Here is a 12,095-nt window from a genome sequence, read left to right on the forward strand (position 1 = left end):
ATTTTTCTCAATGTTAATCTACTTTTTTCTGGATTTCACAAATGATCAATAAAACTTGACACCAGCCTAGACACATAAATATGATATCAGAACATTAAAACATTTCAGATAGAAAGTCAGCATTGTAGATTTGGATGAAAACTTGAAATTGAAAATTTTCGAGGCTGTATTTTGGGCATATAATTCTAAATTTATATACATTTCTACAATTTTCTATAGTGGAAATCCATTACATATTATTAAAAAATTGATACCAGTAGTTGGCAAAACCAGTTTCATGTTTAATTAACGCAATTCTTAAGCCTAAGAACCCAATAGATTAAGCACAAAATGCAGTGATTTTCTCAGTTATATTAATGCAAATCAATTTAGAATAAAAACTATTTTCTTCAATATCAAATATTGACAGGAACACGATTTATTTTAAAACTAAATGTTTTATTCATTTTATCATAATTTTCAAGGGAAACAAACTATTTTTTTTCACTTCCCTGTATAAATTAAGTTATTTTTTCCAGAAATTAAGGATCAAACAATTTCCCCCCCCCCCAACCCCCTCCCCTCTTTCAGACCCCTTTTGTGTTTTCAATAATCTATAGACTAATAAAACCTAAACAGTGCGTGTGGTGAATCCTTTTAGGATATAAACTCAAAGAAACATCTACCTGCTCAAACTCAAGTCATGGATAATTGTATGTCATAACTGACTAGACAATTTAATTCAGTTTGACGTACAGCTCCGTAAACTTATACCCTGGGAACAGTATATCAATATATATGTTCCTGTTATACTGAACCATATCCAAATGAATATGATTTCCTCTTTAAGGCGCAACACATATAAATATTGGGAATGCGTAAGAAAAATAGGAAGACATCAGTGGAAGAAATACATTGTTCACACTGTATGAAAATCAAAGGCTATATACACGCAAAGCTCCCGCTGCGAATCAGGAAGATCGGGGAAGAAAAGTCTGATAAGCCTACATCTGATAATTATCAAGGAATATATATCTTCTTACTTTGATATAGTTGTATTGCCATTCGTTTTTATTATTTATAGTAGTTTATAAGTTAAAATCACCTCTACACGTTTGGATGTACGCTGGATTACTATATATAACAATCGATTTTGCATGCGAGTGCGCAATGCGAATATTGAAAGTACAATACAATAAAAGTTGCAGGAGTTTTGTCACAGCAAGTGTCCTTTAAGGGTATAAAATTGCATAGACAATTAATTAACTCTATTTCTTGAATAACACACAGCATTACACTGGAACTATTTGAATATTAAATATTGGTATTGGTGTTCTAGATGGATGTGTCCGGTGCCTACGCATGCCAATACGAATTTACAGAATAATCCTTGAGTCAACTTTTCTCAAATGTGTGCAGTTTTTATATAAATTTCTACTTTGATATACTGCCATCCTGACTTGTCGATAGTATTTTACATGTTCCAAAAGGTGGCAATAAATTAAGTATCACTGTAGTAGATAATTTTCAGGCAGTAACAAATCAACAAATATCCAAGTCCAACCAGATCTGGTGATAAAATTCCAGGTTTTATTCCCATACTAGCTGTACTTATAATCTTATTTTCCTGATTTTCCTGACATCCATTCTTTTGTTCCAGTCAAAATCATTACAAGGTTAACCACCAAAAATATCCTGTCATGTTTCAATCTGCATACATTTTTTGAATTAAGATTGAAAATGAACAAACAATAAATACCTGAGAAGTCTACAGCACAGACCCCTCTTTGATGTTGACCTTTCAGTACTGACGATGTTTCATTGATTCTGTATCCCAGATATGTATAGTTCATCAGTCTCTTCCAACCTGTATGTACATAAATTAGATTGAAATATATTTAAAAAAAGATTCTACTACTACCATAAAGGTACTTTTGAACAATGATTCCATAATTTCTGGCTTTGTACTTGTTTTGGCTTTCAAACTTTTTTCATCTGAGCGTCACTGGTTGGTCTTGTGTGGACGAGACGCACGTCTGACGTATTGAATTTTAAGCCTAGTACCTTTTGTTAGCTATTATTCGTGTGTTTCTTTGTCCTATATGTTCTCCCATTTATTTGTTTTGTGGTCCTGTCATGTGATGTTGTCGTTTTGGTGTTGTGTTTGACGTTGCCATAAAAGCGGGAGGTTTGGCATGCCAAAAAACCAGGTTCAACCCACCATTTTTTTCTTAAAATGTCCTGTACCAAGTCAGGAAAATGGCCATTGATATATTATAGTTCGTTTCTGTGTGTGTTACATTTTAATGTTGTGTTTTTGTTGTGTCATTGTTCTCCTCTTATATTTGATGCGTTTCCCTCAGTTTTAGTTTGTAACCCGGATTTGTTTTTATCTCTATCGATTTATGAGTTTCGAACAGCGGTATACTACTGTTGCCTTTATTTAGATATATTTTATAATATTTAGATATTTAAGGTTTGCCATAAATCAATGGATAATGTTTGATGTCACATGATATTTTTCTCTCTAAGGGATATAAGCCAATAACAATCCATTCTGTAAAATATTTTACAGAATGGACTGTTAGAGGCTTATATCTTAAATTGTTTTACACGTTGAAACCTGAAAATTATAAAAACTTTCATAGTCCCCTGGTTCATGAAGGAAGTTCTAATTCGCACTTTGTACACAGGATAAGGTTTCGGTTGTTCATGACCCTTGTATTGTGGCATGATCTATCAAATTTTAGAAGCATTACTTTATTGCTTTTTTCATTTTAGTTGCAGTTGAAAATGATGTTAGGAAGGGCATCACCAGAGGTCAATTTTGATAACCTAAAGACAGACGAGGATAAATCTTTTGGAAAAATAAATTCATAAAAGCAATAAAAACAAGACTTACAACGAGCATAATCAACTTATTGAATTAGTGCTAAAAGAGACAATCCAAAAACATGAGAAAAATGGCTGTGATATAAGTATTGGTAGTGTTAATAAACTAGCTGTTATCACAGAGATATGTCTCGCTTTTTTGTAATTTCGATAATGCAAATGTTGAAATTAAAATAGAAACACTTTATTTAACATGTACGTTTTGCAAATACTCAAAGTCAATGAACCATGACTGAAGGTACATGGCTAAACAATCTCCATGGAAATGAGATGTACCAATGCTAATACAACTGCATACTAAATACCATTGACTTATCATAAGTAGTTCCCTTTAAACATACCTAAACACAAGCTCATACATTTAAATATAGCAAAATTTCAAACACAAGTTAATACATTTAAATAAAGCAAAATTTCAAAGTCAATAAACCATAACTGAGGGGGCGGGAGTCAAATAATTTTCCTGGTAATGAGATGTGCCAATGCTAATACAACTGCATACTAATTATCATTGACCTATCGCTAGTGGTTCTCCATAAACCGACCTAATCACAAACTAATACATGAAAACTAAGCAAAAGTTTCAAAGTCAATAGACCATGACTGAGGGGGCGGGGCCAAATAATTTCCATGGAAATGAGATATGCCAATGCTTATACAACTGCATACCAATTATCATTTACTTATCACTAGTGGTTCCCCATAAACTGACCTAATCACAAACTAATACATGAAAACTAAGCAAAAATTTCAAAGTTATTAGACCATGACTGAGGGGGCGGGGCCAAATAATCTCTATGGAAATGAGATATGCCAATGCTTATACAACTGCATACCAATAATCATTAACTTACCACTAGTGGTTCCCCATAAAATGACCTAATCACAAACTAATACATGAAAACTAAGCAAAGTTTCAAAGTCAATAGACCATGACTGAGGGGGTGAGGCCAAATAATCTCCATGGTAATGAGATGTGCCAATACCAATACAACTGCATACCAAATATCTTTGACTTACCACTAACTAGACTATAAACTAGACATAATCACAAACTAATACATTGTTGATGCCACCGTCGCCGCCGACGCCGGAAACAGCATACCTATGTCTCGCTTTTTGACTCCGTCAAGCGAGACAAAAATCAATTTGAAAGTGATTTTTTTCTCAAGAAACCATTTGATGAGTGACAAAATTATTGTATTGGAAGGTGACTTTAATAAAATGTTATTTTAATTGTCATTTGATCTTTGGTTTTATTTTTGTTTACATGATGAAAACAATTGGGGTAATTAATAGTTTTTTTTTATTTCAGTGATTGAACTATCATTTATCTGTAAGAATCAGTAATGCTACCCTTTAGCTGTCCAATATTTTTAAGAAAGAGGAGGTCTATTCTTAAAAATATTGGACAGCTAAAGGTAACATAATGGTTTCTTACAGGTTAATGATAGTCCAATCACTGAAATAAAGAACGGGTAAAACAATAGAATGACATCACAACAATGTTTTAATTATCCATAACATTTTAGAATATGAGACAGGAGAATGAAATGCCAGACATGTGACCTCTAGTCTGAATTTCTGACTGGCTTAAGTCATCTCTATAAAAAAACATCCTTTTCAAACGATAATTTCAAGATAACAGATAAACAATGTTTCAATAGTAATTTCCTAAGATAAAAAAAATATAGAAAAATGCACCTAGCTTATTAAAGAGGCATTTATTAGCAGCATGTTTATGATAAAATCGCCAATAGATTGCATCCTTTTTTGTTGATAGTTTACTATAAAGTAACAATCGGTAAACTTCGGCTTCAAAACACGGCAATTAATGAGCTACCATATTTGTTAGATCATAACAGACAGAGAGAAAAAAAATTGACAATTTAAAAACGATATCTTTGCGTAAAAAATGATAAAATTGTGCACAGAAGACTAAGTTTATGATATAAACATGCATTGCGCCTGTCCCAAGTCAGGAGCCATTGGCCTTTGTTAGTCTTGTATCATTTTTAATTTTAGTTTCTTGTGTATAATTTGGAGTTTAGTATGACGTCCATTATCACTGAACTAGTATACATATTTGTTTAGGGGCCAGCTGAAGGACGCCTCCGGGTGCGGGAGTTTCTTGCTGCATTGAAGACCCATTGGTGGCCTTCGGCTGTTGTCTGCTCTATGGTCGGGTTGTTGTCTCTTTGACACATTCCCCATTTCCATTAATTCTCAATTTTATTGGTTCAAGAATTGGATAAACATTATTTTTTTCAATTTATTGTTGGCTTTGCTTGTGAAAAGTTAAAAAACTTAATTTTGGTATACATTCTTAGTAGACAATGTGTTCAAAGGGAAATAACTCACCATAACCATAAAACATCTATTTTCTATACATGTCCCAGTACAACTAATGATTCCTGACAAGATAATAAAGGCTCCTGTTCCTAGTAGCAAGTATGTTGCCAAAGGGAAAGTACTGTTCCCTGGCAGATTGATATAGGTATGCTTCTGGAACTTGATATATAACCCTAATGCTAGGAAAGCTAACCGGGCTGTCAGCTGGAAAAGAAATATAGAATTTATCATGCATAAAAATACTATTGAATTTTAAAGAACATTTAATTAATTGACAGAACATGATAAAGAAAAGTTAGGAAACGGAATATTTTTGTAATTTGAAGTTAGCAATGTTAGCTGAAAAATTAGAAATAATTTTATATTAGGATCTTTTATCCTGTAAGCATGGTTATAAAATCTTACTAGCAACAGAATACAGTAAACAATGAATGAAGAATTTCATCTAATTTGAACAAAGAACAAAGGGAGATTATTCAATTAACATGTATCTATATCTTCTCTTATGTCTTATATTATACATTTACAAATTCTATACTTTATATAGTTAGTTCTGAACATGCATATATAATATTTGCCAATGGATGATTCTAAGCAACCAATAATCAATAAATCATTTAAATTGTAACATCTTTTTAAGTTGCCTTTTCTATAACTATAAACATATATATAATACACTTACCCAAAAGAAAAAGTTGAACACATAAAGGACGACTTTTAGGAAGTTTTTACCACACAGGTCCCTTTTTCTCCTATTATTTCCTCTAGCTGATTGTAAAATCCCAAAACTGATAGAATGTTAACTTCTGTTTAACCACTGTCTGCACACTGCACACTAACAATCTTTTGTTACTGATATCATTTGCAGCTTTTTCAAATTCAATGAGGCTATTTGTATTGATTCAGTTACCATCCATCTATTGTGAAAGAGAAAGAAAATATTACTATCAGAACAAAAAATGTCCACAGATATACTGCACTTAAAGTTAACTTTAGTTACTTTCCTGAAAAAACCAATTTGATAATTTCACATAATCTTTACTTTATGACTTTATAAAGTTTTTCTATCACATGAAAAAGTAATTATAATTTAATGCATATAATAAACGTTATTAACTGCAGTCAGGGGCGTAGCTGCCGTTAGGCACTTTAGGCACGTGCCTACACATTATTTTTTCACAAATAATTTTTTTATTAAAAAAAGTAATAAACAATGTTATCTGTAGATGCATGTGAATTCGTCAAAACTCTTTAATTATCGAATGTCATGCGTACACTAGTCTATCATCCTTATTGAATCAGTGGCGTATTTGAACTGTATGTCATTATATTCCACCTAATATAGAAACTATAAACTAGAACTTTGGTTCAGATAATTCACTTCAATCAACAAATACTTGAATGAACCTCAACTTAAATAAATGATTTCTTTTAATTAGTTGTTGCTGGCCCAAGTTCAATCTGATGCCTAGTGAAGAGAGAAAGAATGTCACGCTCTCTGCACACTTGAAACAACTCTTTGAGGGGTTAGTAGGTTGTCTACTGAAAGGCAAATTTCTGTTCCTATTTAATAAACCCTCATTTTCCAATGCATGGCATTTCCAAATTTCCAGACCTTCATCCTGGACAACCTCTATCTGTTTTAGTCCTGAACATGCATGAATTATTTGCCACTGGACGTCTGTCTATCAATCAATCAATCAATCAATCAATCAACTAGCTTTCAGTAACTTCGAGTACTCTCAGATCTACATGTAATGACGATAATGATTCAAATTCCTAAGCAGGTAGGGATTTTACAGTACAGGATATAAGAAAATATGAATTTCTTGAATTTTGTTAGACACCGGTAGTATGAACAGAACAGAACTTCTGCGTGACGTATTGACTGTGTGTGTGTATGTGTTTGTGTGGCCGGGGGAGGGTGAAGGTTTAAGAATCAAAATATGAATGGTCGATGCGCCGTATTCCAAAAGTTAGTATTATTATGTAGTAGTCTCAGTGTTTACGTGCCTATTTTTTTTTTTTAATGAAGGATCGTCAATATGTACGTATGTATCAATTATACTCAATCAGAAACAGGTTGTGCTGCTTAATAAAGGGCTACGCTGATCCACGCTGGGCAATGCATATTGGAAATATTGTTTTTTTTTATATTTCCAATTGTACTGCCGGTTAATTCATCAGTCAGATGTAATTGTAGAATTATGTTTATTTTTTCGACATTGTTTTCATGTATATTATCATGATAAAATGACGTTTTTTTATGTTTTTTTGTACACAAAATTTTGCAACTTAAATGCTGAAAACCGTTTTCCGTCGGAGGGCTACGCCCCCAGAACCCCTTACCAGGGGCCTTATGGGGCCCCAGACCCCCTGCCGCAATTTGTGCCTACAGTTTATTGGATACCTAGCTACGCCCCTGGCAGTTGTCTGGCTATGCTTCATCTCACAATATATTGTGTATACATATACACCTGGTGATACCCACCCAGATACATTATTCTCATATACGACCATGCAAGACCCTCATGGATAACCAGGGTCAGTAAAAAAAACCATGTCATTCACAATATAAAAACCATACAATAATTTCTGTATTAACAGTATTTGAAATGTTATACAACAGTTTAACCAGGTATTTAAAATCTTAACCCTGTGGTTTTTAGATACAATCCAAATGGACTTTGATGCTTTGGTGTTGATATTTAAATGTCTTCTTACTTTTTGTGTCATTAAGTTGCTGTCTCATTGATATATTATACCCTTTATCTCCATTATTCAACTTTTTATCATGGTAAGCAAAGGTATTTAGGCCATGTTAAATTACTGAAAGAACTTATATGTATGGGCTTTGCTCATTGTTAAAGGTCATAAGGTGACCCGTAGCTGTTAATTTCTGTGTCATTTGGTCTCTTGTGCCTCGTTTCTCATTGGTAATCGTACCACATCTTCTTTTTCATATTATGCAAGATAATGCCTGGTTTCCCCTTTGATTTGTTCAAATCTTCAAATATTAATGTAAACATAAAGTAACCAGATGTTCCGCAGGGTGCAGCTTTATACGACTGCAGAGGTCGAACCCTGAACAGTTGGGACAAGTATGGACACAACATTCAAGCTTGATACAGCTCTGAATTTGGATTGTGATTAAATAGTTGACACAGCATAGGTTTCTGGTAGTCTAATGAACTTAAAAAATTTATTTGCTTTTGAGTAATACACTATGCTGTTGAATATTAATCCCCTAAAAAAAAATATTTAAAGAATTCTGAAATGAGAAAAATTGTACCCCCCCCCCCCCCCCCTTTTTTTCATCTTCTCTTTTCCCGTATTCCAATAATAATCTCAATTCAAATTTCTTATGGAGTTTTTAACAATAACTACTCATTTAATAAATACATCATTAAATATAAAAATATAAAATGATATAGTCATGGTTAAAATTAATATAAATGAATAGTATTACTTCTAAAAAAAAAATTACAGCTTATCATCTCAAGACAATCATCATTTCTTAATATATAATTTTCAAACAGTGTAAGGGAGGTAATCAAACATATATATAACAGTATTCTTTAAATTTGAATTGGATTACCTCCCTAACACAGCTTTTAAATTGTCTAAATTGTCCTTTAACCAGAAAAACACGTGTTTTTCCCCCTTTTTTTTTGGCCCCTAATTGCTAAATGATTTAAGCCATAACCCCCAATAACTATCCCTTTGTAGTATGGAAACTTGTGGTATAATTTCAGAGAGATTTATACACTTAAACACAAGTTATTGACTGTAAACTACAACAAGTTATTGTCTGGAAACTAGAAAAATGCTTGTTTTTGGCCCTTTTATGGCCCCTAATTCTTGCATGAATGGGACAATAATGCCCAAACTCAATCTAAGTCTTCCTTTTGTGATATGGAACTTTGTGGTACAATATAAGAGAGATCTATACACTTACACACAAGTTATTGTCCAGAAACTACAAAAATGCTTGTTTTTGGCCCCTTTTGGGCCCTTAATTCTTAACTGTTGACACCATAGACCGCAAAATGAATCCAAACCTTTTACTTGTGGTATTAAACATAATGGTACAATTTCAGAGCAATTGAAATACTTATACACAAGTTATTATCCTGAAAGTAGAAAAATGCTTGTTTTGGGGCCTTTTTGGGCCTATTTTTACTTAACCGGTGGGACCATCAACCCCAAAATCAATCCCAACCTTTCTTTTGTGGTATTGAACCTTTTTATTAAATTTCAAAGAGATCCATTCATGTAAACTAAAGTTATTGTCCGGAAAACAAATGTGTCATCGGACAACGCAGACGACGACAAAATTTTTGCGGGTTAAATATATTTATCATGTATGCCTAAAGACTACATCAGGTGCCATTTAACTAGGTGCCAATTTGACTAGGTGCTGATTTGACTATACCGGGTGCCGATTTGACCGGATACTGATTTGACTAGAACTCTGACCAATGAGCTGTTGAATACCATAAATGGGCTGTCGACATTTGATCAAGCTTCCGTCGTAAATATTGGTCATAGTGAAATTAACCAGATTGTTTTGGGGCCAGATTGATTTTGGGCCAGAACAACCTGATACCCAAGTACTTTACCAGTATATAATAGAACATTAGTAAGTTAATCTGTTTATATCTACTTTTAACCATTTACCCCCCAGAAGATATATCCTGTCATTCCTGTTGTCTAGTGTTTATTGTACTTCTTCTTCTATATTTTGTGGTTAATCTGCAGTTGAAATTTCCATAACACAGATATACTGTGCGGGTGTGTCAACCAGTACACGCCAAGTTAAAAATAAACAAAAACTTGTGTATTTACAGGAACAAAATCAAATAAAATTATGTGAGTTTGCAACAACTGTACAGGGTTAAAATCAGGTTTCAATAGTTACGCCAGGAACTGCCACACACAGACCCGGAAGGCGTCTGTTGTGGGGGCTTGGATGGCACTTTCAGGTAATTGGTTTACAGTCAAAAATTTGTTCTGGGGATGAAACTGTATTTATAGGCATCCGTTGAAGTGCTGACTCTGGAAAACCTGTCTCTGTGCCTGTGGTATTGTCTGGTTGTTACAGTTGGTCTCCTGATGTAATCTGGGATAATGACTGATGCTTCTCAATGCAGGATCTTATATAGGAGTATAAGCCTGGCTCCTTGTCTGCGTGTTGCTAGTGTTGGCCAGCCAAGTGTCTGTAGGATGTTGGTTACAGAACCTGGTTCCCGAGAATAGGTTGTTGTAGATCTAGTCGGTTGAATTATGTAATGACAAAGCATACAATATTTGGATACTTAAATTGTAAATAAAATTTAGCTTCTGTTTATCTATCTTGATAGTAATTTGTGTTGTCATCTATCTAAAGCACGTGAATAAAGTAAAATCACACAACAATATTGCACTTTGGATGAGTTTGGTAGAAAAGTCACGACAACAACCTAACTTCCGGTTGGTTTTGTTTTTAAATAAACAGAAGCGGTCTCACTAATTAGCGACAAGAAGCGTCAAGAAGCGACAAGAAGAATAAATTTAGCGACAAGAAGCGACAAGAAGACTATTTAGCGACAAGAAAACTTAATAAAAATATTATTAAAATAAATATATTAAAAAAATATGCATTGACATTTTTATTTTAATATACGGAAAGTAAAGTGATTTTCATTTTTTTTCTAAATATATTGATAGATATTGATAAATATAGAAATTTCCCTGTCATAGAATGATATTAATTTTTACATGTTCTTGTGTTTTAGATCAATAATATATTTATTTTGTAAATTTTTTAACACTCTCTTTGTCTAAAATATAATAAACTGACTGCATGCAAAATGCATATTAGACGTGAATCAGTGTCCAGAAAAGATAATGTTACTAAAACGTGAATATTTTATATGGGTATTGACTTATCAAACGATATGTATGATGTTTATGCATAGTTTAAAGTTGATTTAAGATTAAAGGTAATTAAAGACAATGTTGTGTGTTCAACAGTTGCTCACTATTTACAATTATTGTATCATTCTGGCGCGTGTAGTTGTATAGTCTGACGCGTGTATAAAGTTATAGGTGTTAATTGAATGTTATTGTAGCAATACAATAAGGGACGCACGTCCTTTACTCCAACCATGATTCTAATTTGTTCATCCTTAAGCGTCATTATGCTTCTATGAAAAGAAGTAATTCTTACAAGAAAATAATCAGCTGGTTCGAAAAAAATGCCTGGCCATTCTCTTGAAACCATGAAGAAAGCAATAGCAGAATACATAGGTACCTATCCTATTAAACAAACAAAATATTGCTGATGATATATGCAAGCTGTCATCAATATTAATTCTTTGAAAGAAATTGTTCAGATCACAGGCAAACCTTCAAATGTTATCTTGACTCATTAATTTCTTCATCTATCAATATAATAAAAAAAAATGAAAATCTCTTTATTGCTGTCAATGCATATTTTTTTTAATATATTTATTCTAATAATATTTTTTTTTAAGTTTTCTTGTCGCTAAATAGTCTTCTTGTCGCTTCTTGTCGCTAAATTTATTCTTCTTGTCGCTTCTTGACGCTTCTTGTCGCTTCTTGACGCTTCTTGTCGCTAATTAGTGAGACCCAACAGAAGTACTCTAGTTGCTCCGTTCGATGGCCAATTGTCAGAGATATTTTGAATGAGGAGGGTTTTATTTTGGGAAACTATTATAATAACAGTTTTATTTAACATTCAAATACCAAACCTGTTTTCGTAAATTAGAACATTCTTAAAACTTATATCTGTTATGATTATTTAAAAGAAAAATCTATATGTAATATGAATTGTAACTGAACCTTGTGAAAACAGTTTATTCTAAACT

At 32.9% G+C, this 12,095-nt stretch overlaps 1 long non-coding RNA gene across 1 annotated transcript; it reads right to left on the reverse strand.

The window, feature by feature from the left end:
* Positions 1–877: 877 nt before the first annotated feature.
* LOC127699017 (uncharacterized) lies at positions 878–10,138 on the reverse strand. Its single transcript, XR_007981005.1, has 4 exons — positions 9,904–10,138; positions 5,906–6,140; positions 5,233–5,427; positions 878–1,846 (listed from the first exon to the last, which is right to left on the reverse strand). It is a non-coding gene; the product is annotated as an uncharacterized LOC127699017 (long non-coding RNA).
* Positions 10,139–12,095: the final 1,957 nt, after the last annotated feature.

Source organism: Mytilus californianus, unplaced genomic scaffold (assembly GCF_021869535.1).
Source record: "Mytilus californianus isolate M0D057914Y unplaced genomic scaffold, xbMytCali1.0.p SCAF_4, whole genome shotgun sequence".
Lineage (NCBI taxonomy): Eukaryota > Metazoa > Mollusca > Bivalvia > Mytilida > Mytilidae > Mytilus > Mytilus californianus.